The sequence below is a fragment of the Lampetra fluviatilis genome, chromosome 56 (assembly GCF_964198595.1).
Source record: "Lampetra fluviatilis chromosome 56, kcLamFluv1.1, whole genome shotgun sequence".
NCBI lineage: Eukaryota > Metazoa > Chordata > Hyperoartia > Petromyzontiformes > Petromyzontidae > Lampetra > Lampetra fluviatilis.
In genome coordinates, this window is record NC_136330.1 from 7,471,891 (window position 1) to 7,493,129 (window position 21,239).

The following is a 21,239-nucleotide window of genomic DNA, read 5'->3' on the forward strand; positions in this document are numbered from 1 at the left end:
GTTTATTGAGATGTATATATACACACCAAATCATGCTTGTATTATATATTATAATAAATGTTACATTATATACGGAACGCGTGTGTGTGTGGGGGGGGAGTGGTGGTGGAGTGGTTAGCGCTACGCTGCGCTACGAACTCGGCCATCCGAGTTCGATTCTCGCTCACGGCCAACACCAAGTGACGATTACCTGAACCGTTCTTGGGCCTCCCCTAGGTCGACTCAGCCTCAAATGAGTACCTGGTGCGACGTGTAAACATTGCTACTGGGGAAACAAAGGCGGCCGGGGGTGGTGATGGCCACCCACCCCCTCGTGTGCGTTCCGGCCTTCACAGGTGCTGCTCGCTAACAGCACTTGCCCCAACAGCCTGCTAAGGCTACACGGGGGATCTTTGTCTTAGGGGTCCATGAATGATCGGGCAGCTGATTGACACAATTATTACGGACGTTGTAAATCATCGATTATGTTTGCGAATGTTTCACTCCCGTGACGTGGGATGCCGCTGGCTCGGAAATGACAAATGATCGGATTCCACGATTCGGCCTCGGCTCCCTGCGACCGACCCAAGTAGCAACACCGCGGGGGATAATTTCTGGTGGCACGCGAATTGAGGTTGCCAAACAGGCCCCCAATGGGAGGGAGCTGCTGCTGCTGCGTCTACCGGGTCGTGCATCAAGGCCCTAATTCAGAGGTCACAATCGGGTACCCGATACCCGTACCCTACCCAATACCCGGCCGGGTACGGGTAGACCGTGAGTCACCGGTGAGTCACCGTTTGTCACTCATTTCCCCAACGTCTTGTCTCTTCTCACAATTCAAGTTCCTAGAATCAACCCACCCGCGCCTGCAACATGGCTTCATCCCAGAGGTCGCAATCAAGTACCCGATACCCGTACCCGGCCGGGTACGGTACGGGTACGGCCGGGTACGGGTACCCGTTTGCGACCCTGGTGCGGCCGGGTACGGGTAAGGAATCAAAACCCGTTTGCGACCTCTGCCCTAATTATAATATATTGGGGGGAGGGGACACCCCCCCCCCCCCCAATATTCAAATATGCTCAAAATGTCCCCCCCCCAATATATTGCTATAAAAAATTGTAATGTCTATGCTATGTAAATAAAAAGAACAATTTGCTAAACCTTGGCCACAATATCTGGACTTGTCTTCATATAAATCAATGCGTAGATTTCTGTTGATATGATTGTGGTTATGGTTATACTTTATGAATCCCTAATCTCTGCCATTGCATACAATGAAACAAGAAATGGTAAATAAAAAGTTAAAACTGAGCAATGTAATACAATACACTACTAGACATTATTGTAAAACATAAATAAAAAGTCCATCCCGTGTGTTAGTGAGTTTTTTTAATATTTTGGCCAGGAAATGAGTTTTCAAATGTCGATATTTTTCTGGGTTGGGACCCACAGGACCCCTGGGAGATTTGGTCCCCCCCCAATTTTGACTCCACGGCTACGGCCTTGGCCCGGATTGACCGCCAACTGCAACGCCTCGGTCACCTACTCAGTCAGTCACTCAGTCACCCACTCAGTCAGTCACTCAGGCACCCACTCAGTCACTCACTCAGTCAGTCACTCACTCAGTCACCCACTCGGTCACTCACTCAGTCACTCACTCAGTCACTCACTCACTCACCCACTCACTCACCCACCCGGAACTCAACTGGGGCTGAACGATTTTGGTAAAACGTCGAATTTCGATTCTTCTGACAAGATATTGCGATTGCAATTTGATTTGCGATTTAAAGAATGTAGGTCAAGCTTCGGTTCAATATTCACTGTGTAATAGATTTAAAACATGTGATGGAGCATTACCATACGATACCATCACAATATGAACTGCTCTAAATATTAAAATGCAAGGATGAGAACTTAAAATATATTAATTGCGTCCAACATGCATTTTTTTAAATTGAAATGGAGCAATAAAACATAGAGCAATTGTTAAGTTAAATAAGTAAAGTTATAATAATAAAAAATAAAACAATTCCGATCAGTAATAGGAATTGTCAAATCGCAAAAAAATCGCAGCCTTTGAGATTTGCTAATCGCATTGTTTCAAATTGCGATGTCGATTTGAAATCGCTCAACGCAGCCACGGCGACTGCGGGATGATGAACTCTACTCCCTCCGCCGCTGGGGCGGAGAACGATGTGGTCCCCGCTTTCTACGAGGCGATGCAGATGCCGAGCAGAACTTTATTTCGACGAGTTTGACTTTGCGTCTCCCACGCTATATGACGACGCGCGCTGAGGATGCGGGGGGCGGGGGGAGACGTCACGTGGGCGACATCGAACCGCTCAGACGCGGGGGGAGGCGGCTCCCACAGCGAGATGAGAGGGGAGAGGTGGGAGAGTGCGTGGAGGGGAGTGAGATGAGAGGGGAGAGGTGGGAGAGTGCGTGGAGGGGAGTGGAGTGAGATGAGAGGGGAGAGGCAGGAGAATGCGTGGAGGGGAGTGGAGTGAGATGAGAGGGGAGAGGCAGGAGAGTGCGTGGAGGGGAGTGGAGTGAGATGAGAGGTGGGAGAGTGCGTGGAGGGGAGTGGAGTGAGATGAGAGGTGGGAGAGTGCGTGGAGGGGAGTGGAGTGAGATGAGAGGTGGGAGAGTGCGTGGAGGGGAGTGGAGTGAGATGAGAGGGGAGAGGCAGGAGAGTGCGTGGAGGGGAGTGGAGTGAGATGAGAGGTGGGAGAGTGCGTGGAGGGGAGTGGAGTGAGATGAGAGGTGGGAGAGTGCGTGGAGGGGAGTGGAGTGAGATGAGAGGGGAGAGGCAGGAGAGTGCGTGGAGGGGAGTGGAGTGAGATGAGAGGTGGGAGAGTGCGTGGAGGGGAGTGGAGTGAGATGAGAGGTGGGAGAGTGCGTGGAGGGGAGTGGAGTGAGATGAGAGGGGAGAGGCAGGAGAGTGCGTGGAGGGGAGTGGAGTGAGATGAGAGGTGGGAGAGTGCGTGGAGGGGAGTGGAGTGAGATGAGAGGTGGGAGAGTGCGTGGAGGGGAGTGGAGTGAGATGAGAGGGGAGAGGCAGGAGAGTGCGTGGAGGGGAGTGGAGTGAGATGAGAGGGGAGAGGCAGGAGAGTGCGTGCAGGGGAGTGGAGTGAGATGAGAGGGGAGAGGCAGGAGAGTGCGTGGAGGGGAGTGGAGTGAGATGAGAGAGAGGTGGGAGAGTGCGTGGAGGGGAGTGGAGTGAGATGAGAGGTGGGAGAGTGCGTGGAGGGGAGTGGAGTGAGATGAGAGGTGGGAGAGTGCGTGGAGGGGAGTAGAGTTAGATGAGAGGGGAGAGGTAGGGGAGTGCGTGGAGGGGAGTGGAGTGAGATGAGAGGGGGGAGAGTGCGTGGAGGGGAGTGGAGTGAGATGAGAGGGGGGAGAGTGCGTGGAGGGGAGTGGAGTGAGATGAGAGGGGAGAGGTGGGAGAGTGACTGGAGTGAGATGAGAGGGGAGAGGTAGGAGAGTGCGTGGAGGGGAGTAGAGTGAGATGAAAGGGAGGGGCAGGAGAGTGCGTGGAGGGGAGTGGAGTGAGATGAGAGGGGAGAGGTGGGAGAGTGCGTGGGGGGGAGTGGAGTGAGATGAGAGGGGAGAGGTGGGAGAGTGCGTGGAGGGGAGAGGCAGGAGAGTGCGTGGAGGGGAGTGGAGTGAGATGAGAGGGGAGAGGCAGGAGAGTGCGTGGAGGGGAGAGGCAGGAGAGTGCGTGGAGGGGAGTGGAGTGAGATGAGAGGGGAGAGGCAGGAGAGTGCGTGGAGGGGAGTGGAGCGAGATGAGAGGGGAGAGGCAGGGGAGTGCGTGGAGGGGAGTAGAGTGAGATGAGAGGGGAGAGGTAAGAGAGTTCATGGAGGGGAGTAGAGTGAGATGAGAGGGGAGAGGTGGGAGAGTGCGTGGAGGGGAGTGGAGTGAGATGAGAGGGGGGAGAGTGCGTGGAGGGGAGTGGAGTGAGTTGAGAGGGGAGAGGCAGGAGAGTGCGTGGAGGGGAGAGGCAGGAGAGTGCGTGGAGGGGAGTGGAGTGAGATGAGAGGGGGGAGAGTGCGTGGAGGGGAGTGGAGTGAGATGAGAGGGGAGAGGCAGGAGAGTGCGTGGAGGGGAGTGGAGTGAGATGAGAGGGGAGAGGCAGGAGAGTGCGTGGAGGGGAGTGGAGTGAGATGAGAGGTGGGAGAGTGCGTGGAGGGGAGTGGAGTGAGATGAGAGGGGAGAGGCAGGAGAGTGCGTGGAGGGGAGTGGAGTGAGATGAGAGGGGAGAGGCAGGAGAGTGCGTGCAGGGGAGTGGAGTGAGATGAGAGGGGAGAGGCAGGAGAGTGCGTGGAGGGGAGTGGAGTGAGATGAGAGAGAGGTGGGAGAGTGCGTGGAGGGGAGTGGAGTGAGATGAGAGGTGGGAGAGTGCGTGGAGGGGAGTGGAGTGAGATGAGAGGTGGGAGAGTGCGTGGAGGGGAGTAGAGTTAGATGAGAGGGGAGAGGTAGGGGAGTGCGTGGAGGGGAGTGGAGTGAGATGAGAGGGGGGAGAGTGCGTGGAGGGGAGTGGAGTGAGATGAGAGGGGGGAGAGTGCGTGGAGGGGAGTGGAGTGAGATGAGAGGGGAGAGGTGGGAGAGTGACTGGAGTGAGATGAGAGGGGAGAGGTAGGAGAGTGCGTGGAGGGGAGTAGAGTGAGATGAAAGGGAGGGGCAGGAGAGTGCGTGGAGGGGAGTGGAGTGAGATGAGAGGGGAGAGGTGGGAGAGTGCGTGGGGGGGAGTGGAGTGAGATGAGAGGGGAGAGGTGGGAGAGTGCGTGGAGGGGAGAGGCAGGAGAGTGCGTGGAGGGGAGTGGAGTGAGATGAGAGGGGAGAGGCAGGAGAGTGCGTGGAGGGGAGAGGCAGGAGAGTGCGTGGAGGGGAGTGGAGTGAGATGAGAGGGGAGAGGCAGGAGAGTGCGTGGAGGGGAGTGGAGCGAGATGAGAGGGGAGAGGCAGGGGAGTGCGTGGAGGGGAGTAGAGTGAGATGAGAGGGGAGAGGTAAGAGAGTTCATGGAGGGGAGTAGAGTGAGATGAGAGGGGAGAGGTGGGAGAGTGCGTGGAGGGGAGTGGAGTGAGATGAGAGGGGGGAGAGTGCGTGGAGGGGAGTGGAGTGAGTTGAGAGGGGAGAGGCAGGAGAGTGCGTGGAGGGGAGAGGCAGGAGAGTGCGTGGAGGGGAGTGGAGTGAGATGAGAGGGGGGAGAGTGCGTGGAGGGGAGTGGAGTGAGATGAGAGGGGAGAGGCAGGAGAGTGCGTGGAGGGGAGTGGAGTGAGATGAGAGGGGAGATGCAGGAGAGTGCGTGGAGGGGAGTGGAGTGAGATGAGAGGGGAGAGGTGGGAGAGTGCGTGGAGGGGAGTGGAGTGAGATGAGAGGTGGGAGAGTGCGTGGAGTGGAGTGGAGTGAGATGAGAGGGGAGAGGCAGGAGAGTGCGTGGAGGAGAGAGGCAGGAGAGTGCGTGGAGGGGAGTGGAGTGAGATGAGAGGTGGGAGAGTGCGTGGAGTGGAGTGGAGTGAGATGAGAGGGGAGAGGCAGGAGAGTGCGTGGAGGGGAGTGGAGTGAGATGAGAGGGGAGAGGCAGGAGAGTGCGTGGAGGGGAGTGGAGTGAGATGAGAGAGGAGAGGTGGGAGAGTGCGTGGAGGGGAGTGGAGTGAGATGAGAGGTGGGAGAGTGCGTGGAGGGGAGTAGAGTTAGATGATAGGGGAGAGGTAGGGGAGTGCGTGGAGGGGAGTGGAGTGAGATGAGAGGGGGGGAGAGTGCGTGGAGGGGAGTGGAGTGAGATGAGAGGGGAGAGGTAGGAGAGTGCGTGGAGGGGAGTGGAGTGAGATGAGAGGGGAGAGGTAGGAGAGTGCGTGGGGGGGGAGTGGAGTGAGATGAGAGGGGGGAGAGTGCGTGGAGGGGAGTGGAGTGAGATGATAGGGGAGAGGTGGGAGAGTGACTGGAGTGAGATGAGAGGGGAGAGGTAGGAGAGTGCGTGGAGGGGAGTAGAGTGAGATGATAGGGAGGGGCAGGAGAGTGCGTGGAGGGGAGTAGAGTGAGATGATAGGGAGGGGCAGGAGAGTGCGTGGAGGGGAGTAGAGTGAGATGAGAGGGAAGAGGTGGGAGAGTGCATGGGGGGGAGTGGAGTGAGATGAGAGGGGAGAGGTGGGAGAGTGCGTGGAGGGGAGAGGCAGGAGAGTGCGTGGAGGGGAGTGGAGTGAGATGAGAGGGGAGAGGCAGGAGAGTGCGTGGAGGGGAGAGGCAGGAGAGTGCGTGGAGGGGAGAGGCAGGAGAGTGCGTGGAGGGGAGTGGAGTGAGATGAGAGGGGAGAGGCAGGAGAGTGCGGAGGGGAGTGGAGTGAGATGAGAGGGGAGAGGTAGCAGAGTGCGTGGAGGGGAGTATAGTGAGATGATAGGGAGGGGCAGGAGAGTGCGTGGAGGGGAGTGGAGTGAGATGAGAGGGGAGAGGTGGGAGAGTGCGTGGGGGGGGAGGGGAGTGAGATGAGAGGGGGGAGAGTGCGTGGAGGGGAGTGGAGTGAGATGATAGGGAGGGGCAGGAGAGTGCGTGGAGGGGAGTAGAGTGAGATGATAGGGAGGGGCAGGAGAGTGCGTGGAGGGGAGTAGAGTGAGATGAGAGGGGAGAGGTGGGAGAGTGCGTGGAGGGGAGTGGAGTGAGATGAGAGGGGGGAGAGTGCGTAAAGGGGAGTGGAGTGAGTTGAGAGGGGAGAGGCAGGAGAGTGCGTGGAGGGGAGAGGCAGGAGAGTGCGTGGAGGGGAGTAGAGTGAGATGAGAGGGGAGAGGTAGGAAAGTTCATGGAGGGGAGTAGAGTGAGATGAGAGGGGAGAGGTGGGAGAGTGCGTGGAGGGGAGTGGAGTGAGATGAGAGGGGGGAGAGTGCGTGGAGGGGAGTGGAGTGAGATGAGAGGGGAGAGGCAGGAGAGTGCGTGGAGGGGAGAGGCAGGAGAGTGCGTGGGGGGAGTGGAGTGAGATGAGAGGTGGTAGAGTGCGTGGAGGGGAGTGGAGTGAGATGAAAGGGGAGAGGCAGGAGAGTGCGTGGAGGGGAGTGGAGTGAGATGAGAGGGGAGAGGCAGGAGAGTGCGTGGAGGGGAGTGGAGTGAGATGAGAGGGGAGAGGTGGGAGAGTGCGTGGAGGGGAGTGGAGTGATATGAGAGGTGGGAGAGTGCGTGGAGGGGAGTAGAGTGAGATGATAGGGGAGAGGTAGGGGAGTGCGTGGAGGGGAGTGGAGTGAGATGAGAGGGGGGAGAGTGCGTGGAGGGTAGTGGAGTGAGATGAGAGGGGAGAGGTGGGAGAGTGACTGGAGTGAGATGAGAGGGGAGAGGTAGGAGAGTGCGTGGAGGGGAGTGGAGTGAGATGAGAGGGGAGAGGCAGGAGAGTGCGTGGAGGGGAGTGGAGTGAGATGAGAGGGGAGATGCAGGAGAGTGCGTGGAGGGGAGTGGAGTGAGATGAGAGGGGAGAGGCAGGAGAGTGCGTGGAGGGGAGTGGAGTGAGATGAGAGGGGAGAGGCAGGAGAGTGTGTGGAGGGGAGTGGAGTGAGATGAGAGGGGAGAGGTGGGAGAGTGACTGGAGTGAGATGAGAGGGGAGAGGTAGGAGAGTGCGTGGAGGGGAGTAGAGTGAGATGATAGGGAGGGGCAGGAGAGTGCGTGGAGGGGAGTAGAGTGAGATGATAGGGAGGGGCAGGAGAGTGCGTGGAGGGGAGTAGAGTGAGATGAGAGGGAAGAGGTGGGAGAGTGCGTGGGGGGGAGTGGAGTGAGATGAGAGGGGAGAGGTGGGAGAGTGCGTGGAGGGGAGAGGCAGGAGAGTGCGTGGAGGGGAGAGGCAGGAGAGTGCGTGAAGGGGAGTGGAGTGAGATGAGAGGGGAGAGGCAGGAGAGTGCGTGGAGGGGAGTGGAGTGAGATGAGAGGGGAGAGGTAGGAGAGTGCGTGGAGGGGAGTATAGTGAGATGATAGGGAGGGGCAGGAGAGTGCGTGGAGGGGAGTGGAGTGAGATGAGAGGGGAGAGGTAGGAGAGTGCGTGGGGGGGGGGGAGTGGAGTGAGATGAGAGGGGGGAGAGTGCGTGGAGGGGAGTGGAGTGAGATGATAGGGAGGGGCAGGAGAGTGCGTGGAGGGGAGTATAGTGAGATGATAGGGAGGGGCAGGAGAGTGCGTGGAGGGGAGTGGAGTGAGATGAGAGGGGAGAGGTAGGAGAGTGCGTGGGGGGGGGGAGTGGAGTGAGATGAGAGGGGGGAGAGTGCGTGGAGGGGAGTAGAGTGAGATGATAGGGAGGGGCAGGAGAGTGCGTGGAGGGGAGTGGAGTGAGATGAGAGGGGAGAGGTAGGATAGTGCGTGGGGAGGGAGTGGAGTGAGATGAGAGGGGGGAGAGTGCGTGGAGGGGAGTGGAGTGAGATGAGAGGGGAGAGGTGGGAGAGTGACTGGAGTGAGATGAGAGGGGAGAGGTAGGAGAGTGCGTGGAGGGGAGTAGAGTGAGATGATAGGGAGGGGCAGGAGAGTGCGTGGAGGGGAGTAGAGTGAGATGAGAGGGAAGAGGTGGGAGAGTGCGTGGGGGGGAGTTAAGTGAGATGAGAGGGGAGAGGTGGGAGAGTGCGTGGAGGGGAGAGGCAGGAGAGTGCGTGGAGGGGAGTGGAGTGAGATGAGAGGGGAGAGGCAGGAGAGTGCGTGGAGGGGAGAGGCAGGAGAGTGCGTGGAGGGGAGTGGAGTGAGATGAGAGGGGAGAGGCAGGAGAGTGCGTGGAGGGGAGTGGAGTGAGATGAGAGGGGAGAGGCAGGGGAGTGCGTGGAGGGGAGTAGAGTGAGATGAGAGGGGAGAGGTGGGAGAGTGCGTGGAGGGGAGTGGAGTGAGATGAGAGGGGGGAGAGTGCGTGGAGGGGAGTGGAGTGAGGTGAGAGGGGAGAGGCAGGAGAGTGCGTGGAGGGGAGAGGCAGGAGAGTGCGTGGAGGGGAGTAGAGTGAGATGAGAGGGGAGAGGTAGGAGAGTTCATGGAGGGGAGTGGAGTGAGATGAGAGGGGAGAGGTGGGAGAGTGACTGGAGTGAGATGAGAGGGGAGAGGTAGGAGAGTGCGTGGAGGGGAATAGAGTGAGATGATAGGTGGGAGAGTGCGTGGAGGGGAGTAGAGTGAGATGAGAGGGGAGAGGTAGGAGAGTGCGTGGAGGGGAGTAGAGCGAGATGAGAGGTGGGAGAGTGCGTGGAGGGGAGTGGAGTGAGATGAGAGGGGAGAGGTAGGAGAGTGCGTGGAGGGGAGTAGAGTGAGATGAGAGGAGAGAGGTGGGAGAGTGCGTGGAAGGGAGTAGAGTGAGATGAGAGGGGAGAGGTGGGAGAGTGCGTGGAGGGGAGTGGAGTGAGATGAGAGGGGGGAGGTGGGAGGGTGCGTGGAGCGGAGTGGAGCGAGATGAGAGGGGGGAGGTGGGAGAGTACGTGGAGGGGAGTGGAGCGAGATGAGAGGGGAGAGGTAGGAGAGTGCGTGGGGGGGAGTGGAGTGAGATGAGAGGTGGGGGAGTGCGTGGAGGGGAGTGGAGTGAGATGAGAGGGGAGAGGCAGGAGAGTGCATGGAGGGGAGTGGAGTGAGATGAGAGGGGAGAGGTGGGAGAGTGCGTGGAGGGGAGTAGAGTGAGATGAGAGGTGGGAGAGTGCGTGGAGGGGAGTGGAGTGAGATGAGAGGGGACAGGCAGGAGAGTGCGTGGAGGGGAGTGGAGTGAGATGAGAGGGGAGGTGGGAGAGTGCGTGGAGGGGAGTAGAGTGAGATGAGAGGTGGGAGAGTGCGTGGAGGGGAGTGGAGTGAGATGAGAGGGGAGAGGCAGAAGAGTGCGTGGAGGGGAGTGGAGTGAGATGAGAGGGGAGAGGCAGGAGAGTGCGTGGAGGGGAGTGGAGTGAGATGAGAGGGGAGAGGCAGGAGAGTGCGTGGAGGGGAGTGGAGTGAGATGAGAGGGGAGAGGCAGGAGAGTGCATGGAGGGGAGTGGAGTGAGATGAGAGGGGAGAGGTAGGAGAGTGCGTGGAGGGGAGTGGAGTGAGATGAGAGGCGAGAGGTAGGAGAGTTCGTGGAGGGGAGTGGAGTGAGATGAGAGGGGAGAGGCAGGAGAGTGCGTGGAGGGGAGTGGAGTGAGATGAGAGGGGAGAGGCAGGAGAGTGCGTGGAGGGGAGTAGAGTGAGATGAGAGGTGGGAGAGTGCGTGGAGGGGAGTGGAGTGAGATGAGAGGGGACAGGCAGGAGAGTGCGTGGAGGGGAGTGGAGTGAGATGAGAGGGGAGGTGGGAGAGTGCGTGGAGGGGAGTAGAGTGAGATGAGAGGTGGGAGAGTGCGTGGAGGGGAGTGGAGTGAGATGAGAGGGGAGAGGCAGAAGAGTGCGTGGAGGGGAGTGGAGTGAGATGAGAGGGGAGAGGCAGGAGAGTGCGTGGAGGGGAGTGGAGTGAGATGAGAGGGGAGAGGCAGGAGAGTGCGTGGAGGGGAGTGGAGTGAGATGAGAGGGGAGAGGCAGGAGAGTGCATGGAGGGGAGTGGAGTGAGATGAGAGGGGAGAGGTAGGAGAGTGCGTGGAGGGGAGTGGAGTGAGATGAGAGGCGAGAGGTAGGAGAGTTCGTGGAGGGGAGTGGAGTGAGATGAGAGGGGAGAGGCAGGAGAGTGCGTGGAGGGGAGTGGAGTGAGATGAGAGGGGAGAGGCAGGAGAGTGCGTGGAGGGAAGTGGAGTGAGATGAGAGGGGAGAGGCAGGAGAGTGCGTGGAGGGGAGTGGAGTGAGATGAGAGGGGAGAGGTAGGAGAGTGCGTGGAGGGGAGTGGAGTGAGATGAGAGGGGAGATGCAGGAGAGTGCGTGGAGGGGAGTGGAGTGAGATGAGAGGGGAGATGCAGGAGAGTGCGTGGAGGGGAGTGGAGTGAGATGAGAGGGGAGAGGCAGGAGAGTGCGTGGAGGGGAGTGGAGTGAGATGAAAGGGGAGAGGCAGGAGAGTGCGTGGAGGGGAGTGGAGTGAGATGAGAGGGGAGAGGTGGGAGAGTGCGTGGAGGGGAGTGGAGTGAGATGAGAGGTGGGAGAGTGCGTGGAGGGGAGTGGAGTGAGATGAGAGGGGAGAGGCAGGAGAGTGCGTGGAGGGGAGTGGAGTGAGATGAGAGGGGAGAGGCAGGAGAGTGCGTGGAGGGGAGTGGAGTGAGATGAGAGGGGAGAGGTGGGAGAGTGCGTGGAGGGGAGTGGAGTGAGATGAGAGGTGGGAGAGTGCGTGGAGTGGAGTAGAGTTAGATGATAGGGGAGAGGTAGGGGAGTGCGTGGAGGGGAGTGGAGTGAGATGAGAGGGGGGAGAGTGCGTGGAGGGGAGTGGAGTGAGATGAGAGGGGAGAGGTAGGAGAGTGCGTTTGGCTGGGGAGTGGAGTGAGATGAGAGGGGGGAGAGTGCGTGGAGGGGAGTGGAGTGAGATGATAGGGAGGGGCAGGAGAGTGCGTGGAGGGGAGTAGAGTGCGATGATAGGGAGGGGCAGGAGAGTGCGTGGAGGGGAGTGGAGTGAGATGAGAGGGAAGAGGTGGGAGAGTGCGTGGGGGGGAGTGGAGTGAGATGAGAGGGGAGAGGTGGGAGAGTGCGTGGAGGGGAGAGGCAGGAGAGTGCGTGGAGGGGAGTGGAGTGAGATGAGAGGGGAGAGGCAGGAGAGTGCGTGGAGGAGAGAGGCAGGAGAGTGCGTGGAGGGGAGTGGAGTGAGATGAGAGGGGAGAGGCAGGAGTGTGCGTGGAGGGGAGTGGAGTGAGATGAGAGGGGAGAGGGAGTGGAGCGAGATGAGAGGGGAGAGGCAGGGGAGTGCGTGGAGGGGAGTAGAGTGAGGTGAGAGGGGAGAGGTAAGAGAGTTCATGGAGGGGAGTAGAGTGAGATGAGAGGGGAGAGGTGGGAGAGTGCGTGGAGGGGAGTGGAGTGAGATGAGAGGGGGGAGAGTGCGTGGAGGGGAGTGGAGTGAGATGAGAGGGGAGGCAGGAGAGTGCGTGGAGGGGAGAGGCAGAAGATTGCGTGGAGGGGAGTAGAGTGAGATGAGAGGGGAGAGGTAGGAGAGTGCGTGGGGGGAGTGGAGTGAGATGAGAGGTGGTAGAGTGCGTGGAGGGGAGTGGAGTGAGATGAAAGGGGAGAGGCAGGAGAGTGCGTGGAGGGGAGTGGAGTGAGATGATAGGGAGGGGCAGGAGAGTGCGTGGAGGGGAGTGGAGTGAGATGAGGGGAGAGGCAGGAGAGTGCGTGGAGGGGAGTAGAGTGAGATGAGAGGGAAGAGGTGGGAGAGTGCATGGAGGGGAGAGGCAGGAGAGTGCGTGGAGGGGAGTGGAGTGAGATGAGAGGGGAGAAGCAGGAGAGTGCGTGGAGGGGAGGCAGGAGAGTGCGTGGAGGGGAGTGGAGTGAGATGAGAGGGGAGAGGCAGGAGAGTGCGTGGAGGGGAGTGGAGTGAGATGAGAGGTGGTAGAGTGTGTGGAGGGGAGTAGAGTGAGATGAGAGGGGAGAGGTAGGAGAGTGTGAGGAGGGGAGTAGAGTGAGATGATAGGGGAGAGGTTGGGGAGTGCGTGGAGGGAGTGGAGTGAGATGAGAGGGGAGAGGTGGGAGAGTGCGTGGAGTGAGATGAGAGGGGTGAGGTGGGAGAGTGCATGGAGTGAGATGAGAGGGGAGAGGTGGGAGAGTGCGTGGAGGGGAGTGGAGTGAGATGAGAGGTGGGAGAGTGCGTGGAGGGGAGTGGAGTGAGATGAGAGGGGAGAGGCAGGAGAGTGCGTGGAGGGGAGTGGAGTGAGATGAGAGGGGAGAGGCAGGAGAGTGCGTGGAGGGGAGTGGAGTGAGATGAGAGGGGAGAGGTGGGAGAGTGCGTGGAGGGGAGTAGAGTGAGATGAGAGGTGGGAGAGTGCGTGGAGTGGAGTAGAGTTAGATGATAGGGGAGAGGTAGGGGAGTGCGTGGAGGGGAGTGGAGTGAGATGAGAGGGGGGAGAGTGCGTGGAGGGGAGTGGAGTGAGATGAGAGGGGAGAGGTAGGAGAGTGCGTTTGGCTGGGGAGTGGAGTGAGATGAGAGGGGGGAGAGTGCGTGGAGGGGAGTGGAGTGAGATGATAGGGAGGGGCAGGAGAGTGCGTGGAGGGGAGTAGAGTGCGATGATAGGGAGGGGCAGGAGAGTGCGTGGAGGGGAGTGGAGTGAGATGAGAGGGAAGAGGTGGGAGAGTGCGTGGGGGGGAGTGGAGTGAGATGAGAGGGGAGAGGTGGGAGAGTGCGTGGAGGGGAGAGGCAGGAGAGTGCGTGGAGGGGAGTGGAGTGAGATGAGAGGGGAGAGGCAGGAGAGTGCGTGGAGGAGAGAGGCAGGAGAGTGCGTGGAGGGGAGTGGAGTGAGATGAGAGGGGAGAGGCAGGAGTGTGCGTGGAGGGGAGTGGAGTGAGATGAGAGGGGAGAGGCAGGAGTGTGCGTGGAGGGGAGTGGAGCGAGATGAGAGGGGAGAGGCAGGGGAGTGCGTGGAGGGGAGTAGAGTGAGGTGAGAGGGGAGAGGTAAGAGAGTTCATGGAGGGGAGTAGAGTGAGATGAGAGGGGAGAGGTGGGAGAGTGCGTGGAGGGGAGTGGAGTGAGATGAGAGGGGGGAGAGTGCGTGGAGGGGAGTGGAGTGAGATGAGAGGGGAGGCAGGAGAGTGCGTGGAGGGGAGAGGCAGAAGATTGCGTGGAGGGGAGTAGAGTGAGATGAGAGGGGAGAGGTAGGAGAGTGCGTGGGGGGAGTGGAGTGAGATGAGAGGTGGTAGAGTGCGTGGAGGGGAGTGGAGTGAGATGAAAGGGGAGAGGCAGGAGAGTGCGTGGAGGGGAGTGGAGTGAGATGATAGGGAGGGGCAGGAGAGTGCGTGGAGGGGAGTGGAGTGAGATGAGGGGAGAGGCAGGAGAGTGCGTGGAGGGGAGTAGAGTGAGATGAGAGGGAAGAGGTGGGAGAGTGCATGGAGGGGAGAGGCAGGAGAGTGCGTGGAGGGGAGTGGAGTGAGATGAGAGGGGAGAAGCAGGAGAGTGCGTGGAGGGGAGGCAGGAGAGTGCGTGGAGGGGAGTGGAGTGAGATGAGAGGGGAGAGGCAGGAGAGTGCGTGGAGGGGAGTGGAGTGAGATGAGAGGTGGTAGAGTGTGTGGAGGGGAGTAGAGTGAGATGAGAGGGGAGAGGTAGGAGAGTGTGAGGAGGGGAGTAGAGTGAGATGATAGGGGAGAGGTTGGGGAGTGCGTGGAGGGAGTGGAGTGAGATGAGAGGGGAGAGGTGGGAGAGTGCGTGGAGTGAGATGAGAGGGGTGAGGTGGGAGAGTGCATGGAGTGAGATGAGAGGGGAGAGGTGGGAGATTGCGTGGAGGTGAGTAGAGTGAGATGAGAGGGGAGAGGCGGGAGAGTGCGTGGAGGGGAGTGGAGTGAGATGAGAGGGGAGAGGTAGGAGAGTGCGTGGAGGGGAGTGGAGTGAGATGAGAGGGGAGAGGTAGGAGAGTGCGTGGAGGTGAGTAGAGTGAGATGAGAAGGGAGAGGCGGGAGATTGCGTGGAGGTGAGTAGAGTGAGATGAGAGGGGAGAGGCGGGAGAGTGCGTGGAGGGGAGTGGAGTGAGATGAGAGGGGAGAGGTAGGAGAGTGCGTGGAGGTGAGTAGAGTGAGATGAGAGGGGAGAGGCGGGAGAGTGCGTGGAGGGGAGTGGAGTGAGATGAGAGGGGAGAGGTAGGAGAGTGCGTGGAGGGGAGTGGAGTGAGATGAGAGGGGAGAGGTAGGAGAGTGCGTGGAGGGGAGTGGATCGAGATGAGAAGCGAGAGGTAGGAGAGTGCGTGGAGGGGAGTAGAGTGAGATGAGAGGGGAGAGGTGGGAGAGTGCGTGGGGGGGGAGTAGAGTGAGATGAGAGGGGAGAGGTAGGAGAGTGCGTGGAGGGGAGTAGAGTGAGATGAGAGGTAGGAGAGTGCGTGGAGGGGAGTGGAGTGAGATGAGAGGGGAGAGGCGGGAGAGTGCGTGGAGGGGAGTGGAGTGAGATGAGAGGGGAGATGCAGGAGAGTGCGTGGAGGGGAGTGGAGTGAGATGAGAGGGGAGAGGCAGGAGAGTGCGTGGAGGGGAGTGGAGTGAGATGAAAGGGGAGAGGCAGGAGAGTGCGTGGAGGGGAGTGGAGTGAGATGAGAGGGGAGAGGTGGGAGAGTGCGTGGAGGGGAGTGGAGTGAGATGAGAGGTGGGAGAGTGCGTGGAGGGGAGTGCAGTGAGATGAGAGGGGAGAGGCAGGAGAGTGCGTGGAGGGGAGTCGAGTGAGATGAGAGGGGAGAGGCAGGAGAGTGCGTGGAGGGGAGTGGAGTGAGATGAGAGGGGAGAGGTGGGAGAGTGCGTGGAGGGGAGTGGAGTGAGATGAGAGGTGGGAGAGTGCGTGGAGGGGAGTAGAGTTAGATGATAGGGGAGAGGTAGGGGAGTGCGTGGAGGGGAGTGGAGTGAGATGAGAGGGGGGAGAGTGCGTGGAGGGGAGTGGAGTGAGATGAGAGGGGAGAGGTAGGAGAGTGCGTTTGGCTGGGGAGTGGAGAGAGATGAGAGGGGGGAGAGTGCGTGGAGGGGAGTGGAGTGAGATGATAGGGAGGGGCAGGAGAGTGCGTGGAGGGGAGTAGAGTGCGATGATAGGGAGGGGCAGGAGAGTGCGTGGAGGGGAGTGGAGTGAGATGAGAGGGAAGAGGTGGGAGAGTGCGTGGGGGGGAGTGGAGTGAGATGAGAGGGGAGAAGTGAGAGAGTGCCTGGAGGGGAGAGGCAGGAGAGTGCGTGGAGGGGAGTGGAGTGAGATGAGAGGGGAGAGGCAGGAGAGTGCGTGGAGGAGAGAGGCAGGAGAGTGCGTGGAGGGGAGTGGAGTGAGATGAGAGGGAAGAGGCAGGAGTGTGCGTGGAGGGGAGTGGAGTGAGATGAGAGGGGAGAGGCAGGGGTGTGCGTGGAGGGGAGTGGAGCGAGATGAGAGGGGAGAGGCAGGGGAGTGCGTGGAGGGGAGTAGAGTGAGGTGAGAGGGGAGAGGTAAGAGAGTTCATGGAGGGGAGTAGAGTGAGATGAGAGGGGAGAGGTGGGAGAGTGCGTGGAGGGGAGTGGAGTGAGATGAGAGGGGGGAGAGTGCGTGGAGGGGAGTGGAGTGAGATGAGAGGGGAGGCAGGAGAGTGCGTGGAGGGGAGAGGCAGAAGATTGCGTGGAGGGGAGTAGAGTGAGATGAGAGGGGAGAGGTAGGAGAGTGCGTGGGGGGAGTGGAGTGAGATGAGAGGTGGTAGAGTGCGTGGAGGGGAGTGGAGTGAGATGAAAGGGGAGAGGCAGGAGAGTGCGTGGAGGGGAGTGAGATGATAGGGAGGGGCAGGAGAGTGCGTGGAGGGGAGTGGAGTGAGATGAGGGGAGAGGCAGGAGAGTGCGTGGAGGGGAGTAGAGTGAGATGAGAGGGAAGAGGTGGGAGAGTGCATGGAGGGGAGAGGCAGGAGAGTGCGTGGAGGGGAGTGGAGTGAGATGAGAGGGGAGAAGCAGGAGAGTGCGTGGAGGGGAGGCAGGAGAGTGCGTGGAGGGGAGTGGAGTGAGATGAGAGGGGAGAGGCAGGAGAGTGCGTGGAGGGGAGTGGAGTGAGATGAGAGGTGGTAGAGTGTGTGGAGGGGAGTACAGTGAGATGAGAGGGGAGAGGTAGGAGAGTGTGAGGAGGGGAGTAGAGTGAGATGATAGGGGAGAGGTTGGGGAGTGCGTGGAGGGAGTGGAGTGAGATGAGAGGGGAGAGGTGGGAGAGTGCGTGGAGTGAGATGAGAGGGGTGAGGTGGGAGAGTGCATGGAGTGAGATGAGAGGGGAGAGGTGGGAGAGTGCGTGAAGGGAAGTAGAGTGAGATGAGAAGGGAGAGGCGGGAGAGTGCGTGGAGGGGAGTGGAGTGAGATGAGAAGGGAGAGGCGGGAGATTGCGTGGAGGTGAGTAGAGTGAGATGAGAGGGGAGAGGCGGGAGAGTGCGTGGAGGGGAGTGGAGTGAGATGAGAGGGGAGAGGTAGGAGAGTGCGTGGAGGGGAGTGAAGTGAGATGAGAGGGGAGAGGTAGGAGAGTGCGTGGAGGTGAGTAGAGTGAGATGAGAAGGGAGAGGCGGGAGATTGCGTGGAGGTGAGTAGAGTGAGATGAGAGGGGAGAGGCGGGAGAGTGCGTGGAGGGGAGTGGAGTGAGATGAGAGGGGAGAGGTAGGAGAGTGCGTGGAGGGGAGTGGAGTGAGATGAGAGGGGAGAGGTAGGAGAGTGCGTGGAGGGGAGTGGATCGAGATGAGAAGCGAGAGGTAGGAGAGTGCGTGGAGGGGAGTAGAGTGAGATGAGAGGGGAGAGGTGGGAGAGTGCGTGGGGGGGAGTAGAGTGAGATGAGAGGGGAGAGGTAGGAGAGTGCGTGGAGGGGAGCAGAGTGAGATGAGAGGTAGGAGGGTGCGTGGAGGGTAGTAAAGTGAGATGAAAGGGGAGAGGTAGGAGAGTGAGTGGAGGGGAGTAGAGTGAGATGAGATGAGAGGGGTAGGAGAGTGCGTGGAGGGGAGTGGAGCGAGATGAGAGGGGAGAGGTAGGAGAGTGCTTGGAGGGGAGTGGAGCGAGATGAGAGGATAGAGGTAGGAGAGTGCGTGGAGGTGAGTAGAGTGAGATGGGAGGGGAGAGGCTGGAGAGTGCGTGGAGGGGAGTAGAGTGAGATGGGAGGGGAGAGGTAGGAGAGTGTGTGGAGGGGAGTGGAGTGAGATGAGAGGGGAGAGGGGGGAGAGTGTGTGGAGGGGAGTGGAGTGAGATGAAAGGGGAGAGGGGGGAGAGTGCGTGGAGTGTAGTGGAGTGAGATGAGAGGGGAGAGGTAGGAGAGTGCGTGGAGGGGAGTAGAGTGAGATGATAGGGGAGAGGTAGGGAAGTGCGTGGAGGGGAGTGGAGTGAGATGAGAGGGAAGAGGTGGGAGAGTGCGTGGGGGGGAGTGGAGTGAGATGAGAGGGGGAGGTGGGAGAGTGCGTGGAGGGGAGTGGAGTGAGATGAGAGGGGAGAGGGGGGAGAGTGCGTGGAGGGGAGTGGAGTGAGATGAGAGTGGAGAGGTGGGAGAGTGTGTGGAGGGGAGTGGAGTGAGATGAGAGGTAGGAGAGTGCGTGGAGGGGAGTGAAGTGAGATGAGGTGGGAGAGTGCGTGGAGGGGAGTGGAGTAAGATGAGAGGGGAGAGGTGGGAGAGTGACTGGAGTGAGATGAGAGGGGAGAGGTAGGAGAGTGCGTGGAGGGGAGTGGAGTGAGATGAGAGGGAGAGGCAGGAGAGTGCGTGGAGGGGAGTGGAGTGAGATGAGAGGGAAGAGGTAGGAGAGTGCGTGGAGGGGAGTATAGTGAGATGATAGGGAGGGGCAGGAGAGTGCGTGGAGGGGAGTAGAGTGAGATGAGAGGGGAGAGGCAGGAGAGTGCGTGGAGGGGAGTAGAGTGAGATGATAGGGAGGGGCAAGAGAGTGCGTGGAGGGGAGTGGAGTGAGATGAGAGGGGAGAGGCAGGAGAGTGCGTGGAGGGGAATGGAGCGAGATGAGAGGGGAGAGGTGGGAGAGTGTGTGGGGGGGAGTGGAGTGAGATGAGAGGGGAGAGGTGGGAGAGTGTGTGGAGGGGAGTGGAGTGAGATGAGAGGGAGAGGCAGGAGAGTGCGTGGAGGGGAGTGGAGTGAGATGAGAGGGAAGAGGTGGGAGAGTGCGTGGAGGGGAGTAGAGTGAGATGAGAGGTGGGAGAGTGCGTGGAGGGAGTGGAGTGAGATGAGAGGGGAGAGGTGGGAGAGTGCGTGGAGTGAGATGAGAGGGGAGAGGTAGGAGAGTGCGTGGAGTGAGATGAGAGGGGAAAGGTGGGAGTGCGTGGAGGGGAGTGGAGTGAGATGAGAGGGGATAGGTGGAAGAGTGCATGGAGGGGAGTAGAGTGAGATGAGAGGGGAGAGGTAGGAGAGTGCGTGGAGGGGAGTAGAGTGAGATGAGAGGAGAGAGGTGGGAGAGTGTGTGGAGGGGAGTAGAGTGAGATGAGAGGGGAGAGGTGGGAGAGTGCGTGGAGGGGAGTGGAGTGAGATGAGAGGTGGGAGAGTGCGTGGAGGGGAGTGGAGCGAGATGAGAGGGGAGAGGTGGGAGACTGCGTGGAGGGGAGTGGAGTGAGATGAGAGGGGAGAGGTAGGAGAGTGTGTGGAGGGGAGTGGAGTGAGATGAGAGGTAGGAGAGTGCGTGGAGGGGAGTAGCTTGAGAGGCGAGTGACTGCATGTAATTCACTTTCAAGCGACAATGAAAATCAGTCGATGCTAAAGTAACAATATCCTTTATTAGCATCACAGACTTCCTGGTAACATTGGTAAAGGGAGTCTGGACCCACAAGGGTTGGTGGGTCACAGAGTTTTCAAATAAGCCATAGACCACATGGGCTGCTGGGAGGCGACCAATACCGAGATTGCACGGACTGCCAACTTCATGACCGTCACAATGTGAGCCGAACCGACGCTCTGCCAGCACGGCATGGGTACACGGATCGTGTTGTTGTTTTTTTATTTGTCCATTGGGACTGTTTGAAGAACCGAGCCAGGTCGAAATGCCGATGTGCTGCTGGCCTCAGAGCAGAGGTTGCAAGCGGGTTTTGATTCCTTACCCGTACCCAGCCACACCAGGGTCGCAAACGGGTATCCGATACCCGTACCCTACCCGGCCAGGTACGGGTAGGGTACGGGTATCGGGTACCTGATTGCGACCTCTGGGATGAAGCCATGTTGCAGGCGCGGGTGGGTTGATTCTAGGAACTTGAATTGTGAGAAGAGATAAGACGTTGGGAAATGAGTGACAGTTACTCACCAGTGACTCACGGTCTACCCGTACCCATACCCGGCCGCACCAGGGTCGCAAACGGGTACCCGTACCCGGCCGGGTACGGGTAGCCGGGTATCGGGTAGGGTACGGGTATCGGGTACCCGGTTGCGACCTCTGCCTCAGAGGACATCTGAATCTGGCTTGGGGGGCCAAGCAGGGCCAGGGAGGCGGGGCTAATGACGCCGGCCGTCACGTGGCAACCACATGGTGTCTCCCCGCGTCACACCACCCGCGTCGTCAGGGGCGGGGCTCGGCAGTGGAAAAAATAACACAGGTCAACAACAACAAAACAACATTTTTTTCTGGCCTGGACTTTTGCAGCTGTTTTAGACTAATTTCAGGGTGCCGATTCCAAATCTGATCTCAGATTTGCTCTATCACATCTCATTTTTATGCTATCGGCATGCCTCATTTTCATTGATTTTACCCGAAATTAACTCTGTCACTTATGATTGCAAGTTGTTGCGAGTCAGTGACTGCTTTAGAGTTAAAATATGGTGCTGTATTTTTAGGATAGTGTGTTTATAATATAATTTTGCGTAGATATCTACATTTAATATTTTTCTTCCGCAGTTTTTATTGCAAATGCAATATTTGATATCTCAAAAACCTGATGTGATAGACAAAAACTGATGCCAGATTTGGAATCGGCACCCTAAAAAATTACCTAAAAAACCGTTGGAATAGCTTATTCCAGAAAAAGTGTGTTGACCAGTGAATATATCACTGAGCCGTGCCAGGCTGGCTCCGGCACGGCTCGGTTGTGCAATGGAAAGGAAGAAAACAAAAAAAAGTCGCCACCCGAGTTGGGTTTAGTGCCTCCGAACATTTTGGGCGACCCCGCCTCGGCCAATGCAGGGCCACGCTGAAGTCGTGAACAGCGACGCGAGTTCGCACCGAAGCTTCGCCCTCACTGGCTCACCTCGAGGGCCCAGCCGCCCCCGAATCAGCGGCGTCGTCCCCAGTTGGCAGGGCCGTTCGACGGTCCCCAAACGACGCTGCCACTGCTGCCACTGTTGCCACTCTCCGGGGTTCAAGGGTTAACGCACCCCGTCCATATTGCCGTGTGTGGCCCCCGCCCCCCCCCCCTCCTATCGTGGTGGGTTCCTTCCCACGTGAAGCCAAACACTTGCATTTGAGAAAGAAAAACAAAACCATCATAATAATTTCACAAATTGGCCCAAACTTTCCAATGTAGGCAAGGACCCCAACTGCAAACACGAGACATGGTGAGGATCTCTCACGCAAATGACCGTTATAACGTAATCTGTGATACGACAAAACCTAAATTCAACTACGTAAAAAAAACCGTATTAAAGCTCTTTTCACCCTTTAGTGGCAAAGCCAGGCTTGACAGTGGCCACTCTGCATGGTGGGTGCAATAACCGCATTCCCCGGATCGTTAAGAAACACTTTGCCTGCCCACCGCCCCATCCTTGGCTTGTGAATAAAAATAGTAATTGACGAGGAGTAAGAATCAGGTGTCGGAGCTGTGGGTCCCCCTAGCTCGTTCTGAAG